The sequence below is a fragment of the Neomonachus schauinslandi genome, chromosome 14 (assembly GCF_002201575.2).
Source record: "Neomonachus schauinslandi chromosome 14, ASM220157v2, whole genome shotgun sequence".
In the NCBI taxonomy this organism is placed as follows: domain Eukaryota; kingdom Metazoa; phylum Chordata; class Mammalia; order Carnivora; family Phocidae; genus Neomonachus; species Neomonachus schauinslandi.
The window spans coordinates 66,646,633-66,665,085 of NC_058416.1; the positions used below are offsets into that span (position 1 = coordinate 66,646,633).

At 47.0% G+C, this 18,453-nt stretch overlaps 2 pseudogenes; both read left to right on the forward strand.

Annotated features, from left to right (window-relative positions):
• Positions 1–6,323: 6,323 nt before the first annotated feature.
• LOC110578366 lies at positions 6,324–17,099 on the forward strand (annotated as a pseudogene).
• LOC110578393 lies at positions 11,089–11,901 on the forward strand (annotated as a pseudogene).
• Positions 17,100–18,453: the final 1,354 nt, after the last annotated feature.

Genomic DNA, 18,453 nt, shown 5'->3' on the forward strand with positions numbered 1-18,453 from the left:
ATCTTATGTCAGGTCACAAAATAAATCTCAATGAATTTAAACAGACTGAAGTCATATCATGTATGTTCTGGAACATAATGGAGTGAAATTAGAAAATAACAGAAGGAAAACTAGAAAGTTCACAAATATCTGGAAATTAAACAGTATATTCTTAAACAACCGCAGGGAAGTTAGAAAATACCTCTAACACATGAAAACAAAAACACAGGGGCGCTTGGGTGGCTCAGTCAGTTAAGTGTCTGCCGTCAGCTCAGGTCATGATCCCAGGGTTCTGGGATTGAACCCACAGGGAGCTCCCTGCTCAGCAGGAGCCTGCTTCTTCTTCTCCCTCTACACCCCCTTCCCCCCTCATGCTCTCTATCTCTGCTCCTCCCCTACTCGTGCCCTCTCGCTCCCTTATGCTCTCAAATAAATAAATAAAATCTTAAAAAAAAAAGAAAAAAAAAAACTAAAACTAAACCTTCACAAAATCTTCCCAAAAAAAAAAAAAAAAAAAAAAAAAACGAAGAGGGAACATTTCCCATCTGATTCTATTGTTACTGGGCAGAGAACTGGTTCCAAACTCAGGTTTTGCTTCTGGTAGCTTGAAAATCAATACTTGAGAGACAAGTGATGGTGGGAAAGGAGAGTTGGCTTTATTCAGGGAGCCAGAAACCTGAGAAGATGGTGGACAAACATCTCAAAGATCATCTTCCCCGTCCAGATGAAGCCAGAGGGTTTTAAATGGGAAGGCAAGGGAAGAGGGCGGGGGGTTATACAGAGGAGACGCAGGTGCCCAGGTGGCTAGTCCTATGTGGACATGACCCTGAACAGACTTGCTGGCCTCACTGGCAGCTGTTTTTGAATGTAGTCAGGCCTTATTTTTTGGGAAAGTTTGGTCCTTCACTCCTCATGGCCAGTGGTCTGCAAATCTCAAGGAAAGTTCTGCTACAGATCAAGGGACTTAGGTCAGCAAGCAAGGAGCACATAAGCTTGAAGACTGGTTGGAGTGTTATTACACTAGGAACCCAGTATGAGCCTGAGATCAAAGCCAAGAAAAAGAGCACAAGAAAATAAAATTACATGGCAACGCCACTTATAAATACAGGTGCAAAAATTCTCAACAAAATACCAGCAAATCATATCCACAGCATATTTTTTTTTTTAAAGATTTTATTTATTTGACAGAGAGGGAGAAAGCACAAGCAGGGGGAAGCAGTAGAAGGAGAGGGAGAAGCAGGCTTCCCGCTGAGCAAGGAGCCCGATGCGGGGCTCGATCCCAGGACCCTGGGATCATGACCTGAGCCAGAGGCAGACGCTTAACGACTGAGCCACCCAGGTGCCCCATATCCACAGCATATTAAAAGGATTACATATCGTGACCAGGAACGCAAGGGTGGTTCAACATAGGAAAATCAATCAATAAAACACACAATGCTAATAGAATAAAGAACAAAAATCCCATGATTATCTTAATAGATGCAGAAAAAGCATTTGACAAATCCAACACCCTTTCAGGATAGAATTTCTCAACAAACAAAGAATAGAAGGGAACTTCCTCAATTTGATAAAGGGCATCTATGAAAAACTCACAGGTAACATCATACTTAGTGGTGAAAGACTGAAAGTTGCCCCCACCCCCAACAGGAACATAAAAGGATGTTCAGGGTCACAAGAGGGACAGACCAGACCGAGTACCCTCCTTCGCAGAGCTACGTGGGAAATTAAAACTATCTGATAGCATGGTGACAGTGCAATTCTGCCCCACTCCCTGGTTTCTTTATTTATTTTCCCAGCTTTATTGAGGAATAATTGACAAATAAAAATTGTATGTATTTTAAGTGTACAGCATGATGTTTTGATATACACATACATTGTGACATGATTACCATAATCAAACTAAGTAACATATCCACCATCTCACATAGTAACCATTTTGTCATTGTCGTTGAGAACCAAGAGGATGTACTCTGTTAGCAAATGTGAAGTGTACCATATGGTACTGTTAACTATAGTCACCATGTTGTACATTAGATCTCTGTAATTTATTCGTCCTGCATATCTAAAACTTTGTACCCTTTGATCAACAGCTCCCCATTCCCCCATCCCCTGGTAACCATCTAGTCTCTGCTTCTAAGAGTTTCATTTTTTTTTTTTTTTGGATTCCACATTCAAATGAGATTATGCAGTATTGGTCTATCTGTGTCTAGTTTATTTTACTTAGCATAATGACCTCCAGGTTTATCCCCGTTGTTTCAAATGACAAGATTACCTTTTTTTTCCCTTAAAGATTTTATTTTACTTTAAGTAATCTCTACACCAACGTGGGACACGAATCCCAAGATCAAGAGTTGCATGCTCTACTGACTGAGCCAGTCAGGTGCCCCAAGATTACTTTCTTTTTAAGGCTGAATAATAATCTGTGTGTGTATGTGTGTGTGTATGTATGTGTGTATATATATATTCCAATAATACTATATTTATCTATAATGGAATATCTATATATCTATAATGGAATATCCATCCATATCTATGTCTCCTAACCTCACTAAAATGGAGTCTGGAGGCTAGAAGGGAGACCTCTCATGCCACAGCACTTGACGTCAATTACAGGAAGAATTGTCAATTACAGACCCCAACAGAAAGAGACCTCTAGCGCTTCTCCTATAGACATCCATTACTCCAGGGGCGCGTGGGTGGCTCAGTCCTTGGGCGTCTGCCTTCGGCTCAGGTCATGATCCCGGGGTCCTGGGATTGAGCCCCACATCAGGCTCCCTGCTCAGCGGGGAACCTACTTCTCCCTCTCCTCCCTGCTCATGCTCTCGCTATCTCTGACTTTTTCTCTCAAATAAAAGAAAAAAAGAAAAGAAAAGAAACCCAGATCCATTACCCCAGTAACACAGCCAATGAGAAACTCTCACCACCCTGAATTCTTGTTTTTCTCCGATGGACTTTCATTCAAAACAACCCCTCCCAACTTCTTCCTTCTTAATAAAATACCATTCCTCCCTATCATTTGTAGGATTTGTCTGTAGTTTTTGCCCTAGCTTGCATGTCCTGAGTTGCAATTCTCTGCTATTCCTGAATAAACTCATTTTTGCTAGTAAAATAACTTCTATTTTGAAGCTCAACAATTTCCGACAAGCTCATGGTCAAGGCTGCTGCTTCTGCTCTGAGGACCACAATGTGAGTAGCAAGTACCTAGGTCATGTAAACACTTCAATGAGAAAACATGGTTTTTTTTTTTTTCATGAAGATGTTTAAAGGCACCTATGTTCCTTGCCAAAGATGGACGCGGTTTAAGTGTCAAGAGGGTGAGATGCCACAGGGGAAGAGCTGGCCCTAGGAGAGGGACCGCAGAGTAACTCCTAGTCAGGTGCTCCTGTCACTGCCTGGAGCAGCACCCTGTCTGGCTTTCTGAGCTCTCTGGACCCCTTGGACAGGACTGGCTACAAATGAAAGTGAGGGGCCCCTTGATCAAAGATTATTAAGAACTTGAAGATGGCAATAGCAAAGCATTAAAACAACTGTGGGGCTAGAAGCAGGGGGCTGGGCAGTTGCACAGGTTGCACACCTATGAAGCCTTGGAAGGTGTGGTGGACAGACTCTAAACTAACCCCCCGTGGTGCCTGGGTGGCTCAGTTGGTTAAGCACTTGCCTTCGGCTCAGGTCCTGATCTCAGGGTCCTTGGGATCGAGTCCTGCATTGGGCTCCCTGCTCGGGCGGGGAGCCTGTTTCTCCCTCTCCTTCTACTGTTCCCCCTGCTTGTGCTCTCTCACTATCTCTGTCAAATAAATAAATAAAATCTTAAGAAAAAATAAACTGACCCCCCAATGACCTTACCCAATGTCACATCTTTATATAATCCCTTCCCCTTAAGTGTGTCCAGGGCCTGTGACTTGTTTCTAAGCCACGGAATGTGACAAAGGTGATGGAATGTCACATCTGAGATTATGTTTTGTTATACAAGACTCCATCTTGCTAGCAGACTGGTTCTAGAGACTCTCTCCCTTGCTGGCTTTGAAGAAGTAAGCAACCATGTTAGAAGGTCCCTGTGGCAAGTAGCTGAGAGTGGTCAGCAAGAAGCTAGGGCCCTCAGTCCTACTAGGGAAAGGAAATGAATTCGGGCAAAAACCTGAGTGAACTCGGAAGTGGATCCTTCCCCATTTGAGCCTCAGATGAGAACCCTGTCCTGGCTGACACTTGGATTGAAGCCTTCCTGAGGACCCATTGAGCCCATGCCCATACCCCTGATCTACAGAAAGTGTAAGATAATAAATACGTGTTGTTTTAAGCCATTAAGTTCGTGGTAATTTGTTATGTAGCAATAATTAATGAATATAGATGGTTTTTCTAACTCTCTAAAGCTTTCAGTTGGAAGGTGCCTTGCAGGTGGTCTGGCTTGCTTTGTTCTCACTCTGTTTCCCCAGGTTTGCTGGGAGACTACACTTCTACAGTGCTCTGAGCATTGGTTGGGAGCATTATGTCTAAATGGCCTTTATCTCCTTTTCTATAAAATAAGAAATCCATCAGTCTCTTGTGAGTTCAGATCCTAAGAAAAAGATTAATTCTGGAACATGGTCCAAATTAGATTTTGAGCCTTCAAGATTGAGGCTGAGCCCTAGACAGGATCCTGCCCGGCTCCTCCTGGGGTGCTGACTAGGGTCAGCGGGACATGGGGATCGAGTAACTTGCCTCCTCTGAGTGTCTAGCTCCTTTTTCAAACTTCAACATCTGAAATCTGAAGTTCTCATCCCTCCTTAAATATTTTTTTCAGTTGAAAATCATTATTATCAACATTTGCTTTCTTTGCAAAGAGCTTTCTTATTGTGTAGAAAACGTTATGTTCTTGCGGATGCATTTTCAGTTGGACTTATGTTAGGAAATGACACTGACGCCATATGACCAGCCAGGTGGCATACTCTGGGGGATCCCGGGGTAGTAAGGAACAGGCCTGAGACTGAGGCTCAGCAGGTGAGTCCAGGGGTGATGAGTTGTAAGGGCCCTGTAGGGCTCTAGCCTCCTCATTATTTTACCTATCTATCTACCTATTTATTATTGAGATATAACTGACATAACATTGTGGAAGTTTAAGGTGTACAACTTGTTGATTTGATACATTTATATATTGTAATATGAGCTAACACTCTATTATGTCACCTAATTATTTCATTTCTTTTTCATAGGGAGAATAACTAAGATCTAGTCTCTTAGCAACTTGGAAATTGTAATACAGTTGTTGTCTATATTGTTGACAACAAATGTTGTTGACTAATAACCATTACGTTGTGATAGATCTCCACAACTTATTTATCTCCTAGTTGCAAGTTTGTACTCTTACACATTTTTCCAGTCTTCCCACCTTCCAGCCCCTGGTGACCACCATTCTACTTTGCCTCTATGAGTTTGGCTTTTTTTAGATTTCACAAATAAGTGTGATTACACCGTATTTGTCTTTCTGTTTGACCTATCTCACTTAGCATAATGCCCTCAAGGTCCATTCAGGTTGTCACAAATGGCAGGATTTCCTTCTTTCTCATGGCTGAATAGTATTCCATTGTGTATATCTACCACATGTTCTTTATCCATTCTTCCTTGGCGGACACTTAGTTATTTCCATGTCTTGGCTATTGTGAATAATGCTGCAATCAACGTGGGGATGCAACTATCTCTTTCATATCCTGTTTCCATTTCCTTTGGATATATGCCCAGAAGTGGGGTTGTTGGATCTCTCCCCATCATTTTAAAGATGGAGAAACTGAGGCCCAGAGCCGGGAAGAAACAAATTCAGGGAATGTGATGCACTGTGCTGGCAGGAGCAGGAAGACAAAGGCTGCCAAATTACAGGAAACACAATCTGAGCCGAGTGAGTTACCACAAAATGCTAAACATAAGCCCCGAGGCTGTGCCACTTGCTAGCATCACAGTCCAGGGAGTGTTCTTAGGAACAGGGACTCTGGAACCAGACTTTCTGGGTCCATAATCACTTCTTGCCTCAATCTCGACATCTCTAAAATGGAGATGATAGGAAATTCTGACAGCGACAACGTGGATGAATCTTGAAGACACCATGGTAAGTGAAATAAGATAGTCACAAAGGACTGGGGACTCTCGGCGGGACCCTTGGAGGGGCGACCATCGCGTCACCACCCCGCCGGCTGGGCCCTGCGCTCTTGGTCCCAACCCCTCAGACATGCCCCTAGCCGGCTCCAGCGATTGGACCAAAGTGCCTGGGCCCGCAGCCACCCAACGGGGAGCGTGGCCCCACGACCGAGTGAGTTTCCTGGCTGCGCTCCGGTTCGCGGAGTCCCTGGGGTCGCGAGTCTGGTCCTGCGGCCCCCGCCATGGGCCTGGAGCTTTACCTGGACCTGCTGTCCCAGCCCTGCCGCGCCGTCTACATCTTCGCCAAGAAGAACAGCATTCCCTTCGAGCTGCGCCCGGTGGACCTGCTCAAAAGTGGGCCCAGGCTTGGGTTTGGGAACCGAGAGATCGGGGAGGAACGGGGAGGCCAAAAATTGCTTAAGAGGACCTCCGGTGCCAACCCCTTCTTAGGGCCATTGCTGAAAAAGGTGAGCCACCAGGGAGATCCGAGAGTCGGGTAATCCCCCAAACTCTGCTCGGTCCCGCGGGATAGACGATGGGGCTCGGCCGAGGCCAAGTGAAGGGGTGGGGAGCTTGAGGAAAAAGAGAGACCTGGTGAACAAAAACAGGGTGTACCTGACATAGGGAGAGAGGACCTCCAGAAAAGAGATGGGGGCAGAAGGTGGGGGGTTAGGGGGTCGAGCATAGAGACTGCGCAGAGCCGAGTCCCTCCTTTGTGGTCCCCAACTGCTGAAAATCTGCCACAGCAGTCACCAGGGTCCTGACCTTCCAGCCCTGCGCTATGCATCGGCCCAGTCTGCATTGGGGGTCCCCCTCTGTCCCTACTTCTGCGTTGCCTTCTCCTGCTTTACCTCTGCCTTCTTGTTTCTGCTGGGAGGGGCACCCCAGGGGTATGCCGGGAGCCTGAGGGGAGACTGCAGGGGAGGCTGCCAGAGCTTGCTGAGCCGGGCACTCTGAGCTGGAGGGTGTGTTTCTCTGGCAGGCTCCCAAGGCTCCAGGGACACAGCAGGCATCTGGGGGGAAAGAGGGAAGCAGAACCCAGGTATTGCCGTGTGGGCAAGTAGGGTAACTCTACTTGGCTGAGACTTCCCCCCACCATCACTTCCCCACCCCACCAATAAGGAACCACAGTTGGGCCCTTGCCTGCCTTTGTGCCTTTGTACTGGCCTGTCTCTTTGCCTGAATCATCATCTTCTCCCATCTTCTCCTGGGGGGATTTCCCACTTGTCCTGCCCAGGGGTTACCTCTGCAGAGTATAGGGGACAGCGCATAGGGACAAAGGAACATCCCAGCCAGACTGTTAAATAAAGGGTGCAGAGCGGTGTGTTTCACTAGGAGAGCAGAGCAGGTGTGTCTGGTGAAGGCTCAGTCTGAAGGGAGGGAAAAGGAAGGATAGCGGGTGTATTTGAGGCTAGAGTGTTAAGGCAATCATGTATGGCTTCGAGGAGCTTCCACCTGATCCTGGGGTAATGGGGAGCCACTGAAGGCTGTTGAGCAGGGTGGCGATAAGCCTAAGTGCTCTTCAGAAGCTTCTCTCTGACTGCATCTGCAGGAGTAGGAGCCACGCCCACAAACTCAAGCAGAGGCCAGGATCCCAGGGGACATGGGGCTGTACCTTTTGGGAGGCTGTAGGTGGGACAAAAATGTGACTGTTCCAGCTCCAGCAGAGCCTAAAGGCAGGGCCAGCCCTGTGTCCCCAGTGGCCAGGGCAGGGTGAACAAGGGGACACAGAGGAGCTGGTGGAAGTTGTTTGCAAGTAAATAGATACCAGGAAAAAGCCACTTCTCTGTGTTTGGTGACCTTACCTTAGAGTCCACAGGGAAAGGGGCACTGTAAGAAATCAGAGCGCCGTTCGGGTGACCAGCCACCCTCCTCTGGCAGCTTGGGGCACCCTGAATGTGTACTTAATGAGGCCGGGGATGGTGCAAAGGTGGTGGGTGCGGTGAGTGTGAAGGCCCAGCTGAAGCATCATATCCCCACCTTGGGCTGCAGGTGGAGCTTGGGCCCAATGGGACTTGGCATGGGCTGTCGAGGTCCATTTTGCAACATTTGGCAGAGCAGTATCCCGTTTCTCCCAAAGTGGCCCTCACTAGCCTTTCATGCAGGAGAGCACCTGGGGGCTGGAGAAGAGCCATGAAATTGGGGCCTGGGCATGGTAGGGAGTGGGCAGGGCTCAGTGTTTCCTCCTTCACCCACCGTGATGGGCTCTCTGCAGGCCAGCACCTCAGTGATGCCTTTGCCCAGGTGAACCCCCTGAAGAAGGTGCCTGCTTTGAAGGATGGAAACTTCACCTTGGCTGAGAGGTAACTGGGGCCCTGGGGCTGCTACCAGAACTCACTGGAACCATCTTGTCCTAACCCTCTTATTTTATTTAATTAATTAATTAATTAATTAATTAATTAATTAATTAATTTATGTGTGTTAAAGAGAGAGAGAGCACTTGAGTGAGCAGAGTGAGAGGCAGAGGAAGAGGGAGAAGAGAGAAAATCCACAAACAGACTCCCTGCTGAGCTCAGAACCTGACACGGGCTAGATTCCAGGACCCTGAGATCATGACCTGAGCCCAAACCAAGAGCTGGCTGCTTAACCGACTGAGCCACCCAGGCGCCCCCTAACTCTCTATTTCAGAGACAAAAAACTAAAATCCTCAGAGGTGAAGGGCTCTTAGCCCAACATCCCATAGAGAGTCAGGGCTGGAACCCGGACCCCTGCCTGCCCGCTGGTCCAGTTCACAAGGATGCTTGGACAAGTAAACATCTATTTTACTTCTGTACCCATCCTGTGGTTGTTGGTGAGAGTACCCCAGGGCAGGGGTGCAGGGCAGGGCAGGGGCAGCGCTCTGGCTCGAGATGGCCCATGGGCGTCTAGGCTACCCAGTGGCTCCAAGTCTGGGCTGCAGCCTCCCTGAGTGGGCGTCACCCGAGGGAGGACCATGAGACAAGTGGGTGTTTTACATCACAACAGGTCCCAAGAAGTGAAAAGGTCAAGTCTTTTCCCAGTTTGGCCCCTTTTGTCACCTGAGTCACCCCTCCCATAACAAGCAGAACTTGAAGTTTTAGAACGTATCTCTGGAATTGTGAGATGGGTGCATCCCTCCAAGAATTCCTAACATTATGCCAGTGTCATTTTTTCTTTCTTTCTGCTGCTCTCTACTGTCCTGGGTCCTTGTGTCACCCAGTGTTGAGCACCCATGGTACCTGCCAGGAGCATTGTGTGATTTCTGCATTCTTCTGTGTCTTTTCTCACTGTCAGGAGGTCTGTGACTCCCGGGGACCTGCAGCCCTCCCCAGAGGTGGTTTGAACCGTTAGCTGGGAGGAAAAGGAGCTCTTGTACAGACAAGTGAGTTGTTAAGCCAGGGCATGGATACAGGATTCTTAATAGGGAACAGAGGTTTTCTGCCCTTATTGGCTGGGGTGCACAACCCTTGGGGTACCCCAAGTTCCTGAAAGCTTTCCTATGGCCCCAAATTCATGCATCCTCAGGGCCCTTCCAGGTCCATCCCTGTCCCAACACCATGGTAGTCCTCATAACCTAGGGCAGGAGGAGAGCTCCAGGGGCCTGGTCTTTTCTGCTGTTCCATGATCCTGCAGCAGCCCCAGTGTTTCCTACTGGGTGCTTTAGGGAGAACAGAAGGATGAGAGGAATGCCTTTTTGAGCAGTCAGGCCATCTGAGGCTGGTCTGGATGCCAGAGGATGAGAATGGATGCAGACTGGACAGAACTGAGCTTATTTAAGGCTCAGCTTTGATGGTGTCTCCTCCAGGAAGCCCTCTGACCCTCTGATCAGAGACTGTCTCTGAACACTTGGCAGGATACTCTGCTGTGGGCTTTTGCCCGGTGGTAGGATGAGCTCGTGTGTTAGCCTCAGAAAGACTCTCAGCCCTGCCACCAAAGGCTCTGTGCCCTGGGCAAGTCCCCTCACTGTCTAAGCCTGGCTTCCTTCTCTGGAAAGTGAGGCAAATACCTTGGCACATCGTCAGGAAGATTAAAGAAGGGACTCTGATTAAGCCCTTAGCACAGGGTCCTTCCTCCACCCATCATGTCATCCCTCCCCTGCAGCGTGGCCATCCTGCTCTACCTGACCCACAAGTATAAAGTCCCCAACCACTGTACCCCCAGGATGTACAGGCCTGCACCCTTGGGGATGAGTACCTGGCATGGCAGCACACAGCCCTGCGGAGAAGCTGCCTCCGGGCCCTGTGGCATTAGGTGAGGCCCTGAGGTCATTGCCCCAAAGGGGCTAAAGCACCATTGCATTCTGTTCCATTTGGATAGTCTCTATGAAATTAACTTTGACTCCACTAATTCTTCTGTTGTGCCCACGTTGCTATCCAACCCATCTAATACAGTCTTTTTTTTTTTAAATGTTTTATTTATTTATTCATGAGAGTGAGAGAGAGAGAGAGAGGCAGAGGCAGAGGGAGAAGCAGGCTCCCCGCTTAGCAAGGAGCCTGATGCGGGACTCGATCCCAGGACCCTGGAATCATGACCTGAGCCGAAGGCAGACGCTTAACCATCTGAGCCACCCAGGCGCCCCTAATACAGTCTTTTTTTGAGACATGTATTTTTCAGTTCTAGAAATTCCATTTGGTTCTTTTTTAAGTTTCCATTTCTGTGCTGAAATTCACCATCTGTTTACCCATTTGGTCCATCTTTTCTTCTAAATTCTTTAACATATTTTTGATAGTTACTTAAAAGTCTTTGTCAGCTAATTTTCATACTTCGGTCCCCCGTGGGTCTATTTCTATTGGCCATTTTTTTATCCTCCTGATTATGGGTCACATTTTCTTCCTTTTTTTATGGTGTGCTAGACAGTAGGTTCAAAAAAAGGTAGAGCTTTACGGATGAGGTCTGAGTGCGACTGGGACAGTCACCTTCAGCTTCTGCACGCAACCAGATGATTTGCCTTCAGGCTCTAAGCCTTAAGAGCACTTCACTTGATCTTAATCTGCATTGGCCCAGGCTCTTCAGTCAAGCAGAAAGCTTATAAGGCAGCTTTGACTAAAGATGACGTCCTTGTTTGCTCAAGAAATTCACCTTTATAAAAGACATGAAGAAATAGTATCACAAAGATTAATGTTACTTCAACAAATGGAGAATAAATTTATGGATGAAAACAAGGAAAAGGCATCTCAGATGCAAGCAGCTGAGACTGCTTGTAAAAGGAACCTTGGTCTTTTAATGGATATAGAAGCATCAGAAAAGTCTCTATAGACCCGGATTCACCCAATTCTATCACCAGAGGTGGTTTCTCTTGAGATTCTTTTTTTTTTTTTAAGATTTTATTTATTTATTTGAGAGAGAGAGAGAGAGAGAATGAGAGAGAGAGCACGAGGGGAGGAGGGTCAGAGGGAGAAGCAGACTCCCTGCTGAACAGGGAGCCCGATGTGGGACTCCATCCTGGGACTCCAGGATCATGACCTGAGCCGAAGGCAGTCGCTTAACCAACTGAGCCACCCAGGCACCCTTCTCTTGAGATTCTTTACTGGACATCAATAGAAGAATATATTCCCAAATGGGAACAGTTTCTTTTAGGAAGAGCACCATATCCTATCGGTGTTGAAAATGAAAATGAGGGGCGCCTGGGTGGCTCAGTTGGTTAAGCGACTGCCTTCGGCTCAGGTCATGATCCTGGAGTCCCAGGATCGAGTCCCATATCGGGCTCCCTGTTCAGCAGGGAGTCTGCTTCTCCCTCTGACCCTCCCCCCTCTCATGTGCTCTCTCTCATTCTCTCTCTCTCAAATAAATAAATAAGATCTTAAAAAAAAAAAAGAAAATGAAAATGAAGCAGAAAATACCATTCAGAATGAGGCGCAGTGATAACTTCTTCACATACTCTTTTCAAAAAAACCTGTTTAGTACAGCTGAATATTAAAGAATATGTGGGTCATTTAGGGTACCTTAGGAATCGAATATGTTCATATTGTCCCATTACCTCCTCGATGACATGAAGATAGGAGAATCGGCTGACAAGTCTCAGGTTCTATCACTTTGAGACCTACTATTACTTCAGGGTCACGAATTTGCTTTCTGCCAATCCCATGGAAGTGTTAAGAGCTAATATTGAAAGGTGGACTGTTTATTAAGAAAGTCTTTAAATAAGTGTTATGTGTGTCATTTTTTAAAAAAAAATCATTTATTGTCATTCTCATCTAAACAGTGAATACTGGTTGTTCTGATTTAAAAAAAAAGAAAAAAGGTAGAGGGGCACCTGGGTGGCTCAGTCATGATCCCCAGGGTCCTGGGCTCCTTGCTCAGCAGGGAGCCTGCTTCTGCCTCTCCCTCTGATTTCCACTCGCCCTGCTTGTGCACTCTCTCTCTATTTCTCTGTGTCAAATAAAAAAAAAAAAACAACTTAAAAAAAAAAAGAGTCACATGCTCTTCTGTCTGAGGCAGCCATGTATGATTCCAGTTATATGAGATCCTTAGAGTAGTTCTGTTCCTAAAGACAAAAAAGTAGAAGGATGGCTGTCAGGGGTTGGGGGAGGAGGGTATGGGAAGTTTTGGTTAATGGGGACAGTTTCAGTTTGGGATGATGAGTAAGTTCTGGAGATGGTTGATGGTGTTACTCAACCCCTGAGTCTAGGTTCCTGAGTCTCAATGTCATAGAAATGAACATTGAACTTGAGAGAAAGAAAACAGGTGGAGTTTATTAGAGATAGCTTGTATAAAAGGGGGCCGACAAGAAAGAGGAATGTCGCTACCCACCTTGGTAGCGTGCGAGGCTTATAAAGGCACTTCTCCAAAGGGTGAGGGGCTGGGAATGGGGAAGCGTCCTTCAGTCCCACAGTCATTATCTTGTGGGCGTCACTTTTTAGTGGACACAAGACAATCACAAGATGCTTTTCTTCATGGTCGACATTCTTCTAGGGCTCCTGGAAAATAGAAATACTTGTGCAAGCAGGCTTTAAATTGTTACTTCTAATTTTGCCCAGGCAACCATTACTCCCTCATGGCTCTTATCTCTCATTCATTCTCTTTTCCAGAGGAGATATTTGTCTCCAAGCTTATGGAAACTTTTTTTTTTTCTTATGGAAACTTTTAACCCTTGTCTCAGACTGGTGACTTTCACAGGAGCTTAGTCCCTCTTGCTTTCCCTATACTATCTCTGCGGTGATAGTTGTACATGCTTCTGGTGTGAATGTGCTTAGTGCCGTGGAACTGTACACTTAAAAATGGTTAGATGGGAAATTTTATGCTACGTGTCTCTTACCATAATTAAACATTTAAAAAATTATAGTAACATGTAATCAGTAGAAAAATCATTAATGCACTATTTTGCATTCTTTTCTTGTCCTGTGTCTTCAGAATCTGGTGTGTATTTTGCATGCGCAGCACAACTCAGTTAGGACCGGCCACGTTTCAAGAGCTAGTCACTAGCGGCTACCATATCAGATATCATAGGTTTTGGCTTTTTTTCTTTTCCTTTTTTTGCCCTTTCTTTTATTTTTTTATTTTTAAAAGTTCTATAACTCTTTGATAGCTTTAAACAAAGATAAGATTATGTTCTTTCCACCGTTGTTATGATGGGAGCTATGGTTTTTGTGATGTTGATGTCCTTATCAGAAGTGGGATTCCTACCCAGCTTTTACATCAGCATGGATGGGACTGAAGGAGATTATACTAAGTGAGATAAGTCAAGCAGAGAAACTCAATTATCATATGGTTTCACTTATTTGTGGAACGTAAGGAATAGCATGGAGGACATTAGGAGAAGGGAAAAATGGTGGAGGGGGGGAATTGGAGGGAGAGATGAACCATGGGAGACTGTGGACCTGAGAAACTAGAGGGGAGGGGGGAGGGGGCATTGGTTAGCCCGCTGATGGGTATTAAGGAGGGCACATACTGCATGGAGCACTGGGTGTTGTACGAAAACAATGGATCGTGGATCACCACATCAAAAACCAATGATGTATGGTGACTAACATAACATAATAACATTAAAAAAAAAAAAAGAAGTGGGATTCCTTATTTTTTTTGAAGTGTATGGCTAATTGTGGGTCATGGGCTTTATTTCTCTGTCTCCTGTCATTTCTTATATAAAACAGAAACAGAGGACAAAAATTCAAAAGACCTCTTCGTTGCCCTCATTCCTTCCTGAGAGGCCATTCTGCTCTGGGATCTGGTGGGAGTCTTCCAGTTCATGATTTTATGCATTATTACACTTAGGTGTCGTCATAGGCAAAATAAAGTTTTGCCTTGAGTGTTTAAAATTTTATATAAATGCTCTCATATCACTCTGCAATGTGCATTTTTCTGTATTGCCATGGGTGGATCTAATTTATCCATTTTAACTACTCTATAGTAATTCATTATATAAATAAATCAGAATGTATTTATTACCCTACTATGATCTTTTATATTTAAAGAGGAACAAAACCACTCTTTAAAACCCTAAGAATTGGGGCGCCTGGGTGGCTCAGTCGTTAAGCGTCTGCCTTCGGCTCAGGTCGTGATCCCAGGGTCCTGGGATCGAGCCCCGCATCGGGCTCTCTGCTCGGCGGGAAGCCTGCTTCTCCCTCTCCCACTCCCCCTGCTTGTGTTCCCTCTCTCGCTGTGTCTCTCTCTCTCAAATAAATAAATACAATCTTAAAAAAAAAAAAATTAAAAAAAAAAACCCCTAAGATTTTTGGATCAACCAAACCAGAACAGAATGGAAATGTAGACAATCTCTTGCAGGGGCGAGGACGATAAAAAATGAGGGAGGAGAGCTAGGTCGGTTGTGCAGAGTGAGAGCCCATTGTGCCCTCCTGAAGGAGTGGCTTCTCCCCAACATCAGCCTTAGATACTGAGCAAGGATACTCTGTGGCCAGCACCCTTTACATGAAAAAGAAGCTGGAGGGGCACCTGAGTGGCTGTCGGTTAAGTGTCTGCCTTTGGCTCAGGTCATGATCCCAGGGTCCCGGGATTGAGCCCTGAGTTGGGCTCCCTGCTCAGCGGGGAGTCTGCTTCTCCCTCTCCCTCTGCCCCTCCACCCACTTGTGCTTGCTTTCTGTCTCTCTCTCTCAAATAAATAAATAAAATCTTAAAAAAAAGAAAGAAAAAGAGGCTGGAAATGTGGACTCCTATATGAAATGCCCCCATTTTTAAATGTCAGCAACGGATCTATATTTTTATTTTTATTATTATTATTTTCTTAGAGAGAGAGTGGGGAGGGGAGGGACAGAGAGAGAGAGAATCTTAAGCAGGCTCCATGCCTAGCGTGGAGCCCGACATGGGGCTCAATCCCATGATCCTGAGATCATGACCTGAGCTGAAATCAAGAGCTGGACATTTAACTGACTGAGACACCCAGGCGCCCCTGATCCATATTTTTAGAAACTCTGTAGCCAAAGGAATGTCATTAGCTTAGGGCTGGCCTCCAGGGCACCAGTGAGTGACTGCTGATTCTGTCTACCTTGTATGGAGGAGGAAAATGAAGCCCGAAGCCAGGGCTCATGTACAATCCTAGTCCTGTTTACCTAAATCCCAGGCTCCCCCAAGCAACTTTACCAAATGAAGCATGAAGCATTCTTCCCTTGCTCCCCATCCACTAGTATCTCCCGACAGCTCTGCCAACCCATGAGGCTGTTGATGGCTTCCCCCTAAAACACCTTCCTCCCAGAATCCTGGACACCACTCTTTCCTGGCCCTCCTCCTCAGTTCCTGGTAGCTCGTTGCCAGAAAATGTCGGGCGCCTGGGTGGCTCAGTCGGTTAAGTGACTGCCTTCAGCTCGGGTCATGATCCTGGGGTCCCTGGATCGAGTCCCGCATCGGGCTCCCTGCTCGGCGGGGAGTCTGCTTCTCCCTCTGACCTTCCCCCCTCTTATGCTCTCTCGCTCTCATTCTCACTTTCTCAAATAAATAAGTAAAATCTTTAAAAAAAAAAAAAAAAAGAAAATGTCCCTTCTACTCTTGGCTTAGTCTTTTCTTGGCTGTGCCGTCTCGGGCAACTGACTGTCCCTCTCTTTCTGGGCCCCACTTTTCCATTTACAAGAGGAGTCATGTACTATTATTTCTATATTGTAGATGAGGAAATTGAGGCTCAGAGGGTTTGGGTATTTTGCTTTAGGTCACACACGCTTTGTAAGTGGCAGAGTGGAAACCTTACAAGCTCATCCTCCTAATTATACAGTAAGAGGTACTGACTTTACATTCAGGGGGAAGCAGGTTATAACATAGACTGTCCCTAGGCTAGATTTATACTTCCAAAGTATAAAATTCATGGTTCAAGTCCCCCCCTGAGTTTGGGTCCTTCTGTCAGATGCCCCCGAGGCTCAGCCATCAGAGAACACAGAAGCAGGAATATTTTTGGGAGAGGTGGTCCTTTGGGAATTTCCCTGCAGGCCTAGCCCAGCCTTAGAAGAAAGGTGCATGGAACCAGAAAGCAGCTCAAACTGGGGCGGGGGAGGCACACTTGCCTTCCTGCCTCTGAGGCTGGGCTGGCCCCTAACCCTCTACTTTGCCTCCCCACCTGCCAGGTGATGTTCCCTGTTTTCCTGGGTGAGCCAGTATCTCCTGAGATGTTGGCAGCCACGCCGGCTGAATTGGATGTGACCGTGCAGTTGCTTGAGGACAGGTTCCTCCAGAACAAGGCCTTTCTCACCAGGCCCCACATCTCGCTGGCTGATCTGGTAGCCATCACAGAGCTGATGCATGTGAGTGCTATGGATAGGGTGGCCTGCCAGGCAGGGAGGGCCCTGGGCTTATGTTGCCCCCACCTGGCCATGTGCCAGGCTTATGTGTGAAGCCTCTTCTGGAGCTCTGGGGCCCCCAAACCAGGCAGATGCTGCCATCCTTGACCTTACCCATCCACCCTCATCCTGTTCCCTTTATCCCTGCAGCCTGTGGGTGCTGGCTGCCAACTCTTTGAAGGTCGACCCAGATTGGCGGCATGGCGCTAGCGTGTGGAGGCAGCAGTGGGGAAGGATCTTTTCCGGGAGGCCCATGAGGTCATCCTGAAGGCCAAGGACTCTCCACCTGCAGACCCCACCATAAAGCAGAAGCTGATGCCTCTGGTGCTGGCCATGATCTGGTGAGCCGGGAAGCCCAGTCCCCGTGCTTGACCGTGGCAGTTCACAAAGCACCTTCATTTCCACTGTCCCATGGGAGGCAGGTTCAGAGGAGTAGTGATTTGCCTGGTCAGTCCCACTGCACCTGTGCTCCCAGGTCAGGTCCCTACACCCGTACCATCTTGCACAGCTGCTTAAAAGCCACAATGAGAAGGGAATAGCCAGATCTTATCTCCTTTAATCACTGCATCTCGTTTTCAGTTTGGGAAATAAACCTGGGCTAAGCCTGAGCCTACACTTCTAACTCGGAGGTGTGATTTATTTGACCTTCTGTCTTGGCCCTGGTCTTGGTCTCTATCCGAAAGACAACCCCCCTTCTGAGGCCCTATGGGTCAGCTTCCCCATGATGGTTGCCAAGAGTGAAATTAACAAATGCCCTCTACTCTTCTAATTCTTGGAGAAAGTGATTTATCAGACAGCATAGGAATCAGCAGGCATCCCATATGTGGTGACTATAGGCATGGTGATCAATCAGTTGGCTGGGCCAACCTCCCAGGACATGGCCCTTTGGCATCAAGTACTGTAGCTCATGAGTCCTGCCTCTGTTCTGCTGAACTGATCAGGAGGGGCAAATCTAAACAGCAGCTCTCCTGGTCAGGAATCAGTCATGCAGGGCCTTAAAGGCCATGCCTATGATCTGTAAACCCTAAATAGGCATAGTGTGCTCAGATTGCATTTCTTTCTTTCTTTATATTTTATTTTTTTTAAGATTTTATTTATTTATTTGACAGAGAGAGCGAGAGAGCACAAGCAGGGGGAGCAGTAGAAGGAGAGGGAGAGGGGCGCCTGGGTGGCTCAGTCGTTAAGCGTCTGCCTTCGGCTCAGGTCATGGTCCCAGGGTCCTGGGATCGAGCCCCACATCGGGCTCCCTGCTCCGCGGGAAGCCTGCCTCTCCCTCTCCCCCCTGCTTGTGTTCCTCTCTCACTGTCTCTCTCTCTCTCTCAAATAAATAAATAAAATCTTTAAAAAAAAAAAAAAAGAAGGAGAGGGAGAAGCAGGCTTCCCGCTGAGCAAGGAGCCCGATGCAGGGCTCGATCCCAGGACCCTGGGATCATGACCTGAGCTGAAGGCAGACGCTTAACCATCTGAGCCACTCAGGTGCCCCTCTTTATATTTTATTTTAAGTAAGCTCCACACCCACTGTGGGGCTTGAACTCATGACCCTGAGATTAAGGGTTGCATGCTCTACTGACTGAGCCAGCCAGACACCCCACCACATTGTATTTTAAAATAATATTCTGGCTCCCCGGGGTTGGGTGAGAGGGCTTGCACTTGAGGGTGACCAAAGAGGAAGCAGGGAAATTGGATATTATAGTGATCC